The following is an 864-nucleotide window of genomic DNA, read 5'->3' as shown; positions in this document are numbered from 1 at the left end:
TTTGGATATTTTTTCTCTTGCCCGCTCGTGGATACAACCGACGCAGAAGTGGATGGCAAACCCCGCGGGGTTGTATCCACGCTCAGCAAGACGAAAACGTCGATGACAACGTCGAGGAGTCGTCGTCTAGCTTGTCTGGATACTGAAAACCTAGTTCATAAGCCAGTTGCCATTGGTCTGTGTCTCCCAGGATTTGGAGCTGTCGTTTGGTGAGCCCAGAATGGTTTATGAGGAACCCAAACATGATTTGCTCTTCGGGCATTCTCTGTGGCAATGGTTGATGATCAGATTCGCTATGACTTGCGCCCTGAGCTTTGACCGGGTATATAGTAGATCAATGCTCCCAGTCGCTGGGTGTTTTCGACTTCATGAGGATGCGCAATCGCGAAAGCTGACGCAAAAGGTTGCTTGCAGGCTGACCAACCATTGGACTGAGGAAAACTCGGAGGACGATGTTCTTTCCTCCATAGACCTCAACACAGGCTCTTACACTGTCCAGCTTTATTGGTACCGTTCTAGGATTTCGCAGATAGCGATGAGGCCACGGCCCTCTCTGTTGGGATGGTGTTAGTCCCAGTACACATGCCCTGGGGTTCCAGGAGTAGTACGAGATCCCGACCATGGCCAGTAAAAGCTGCTCCGCACTGGCTTTTTCCGGCCGTCCGTCATGCCATGCGTGAGATTCTTGACCGACTTGTCCTGCGGCAAGCGCTGGAAGCAGAATGGGCCAATGAGTGTTGAACGTCACTGTATTGATGTCGATGGCATGCCCTCTGCTCCACGAGGCCCGCCGGATTAGGAAGCTTGCTTCTTCTAGGTCCAACAAATCGGACCCAAATTCCACAACTAGGCGTCCCATCCACA

Source organism: Alligator sinensis, unplaced genomic scaffold, assembly GCF_000455745.1.
Source record: "Alligator sinensis unplaced genomic scaffold, ASM45574v1 scaffold124_1, whole genome shotgun sequence".
Lineage (NCBI taxonomy): Eukaryota > Metazoa > Chordata > Crocodylia > Alligatoridae > Alligator > Alligator sinensis.
Note: the sequence above shows the minus strand (reverse complement) of the source record.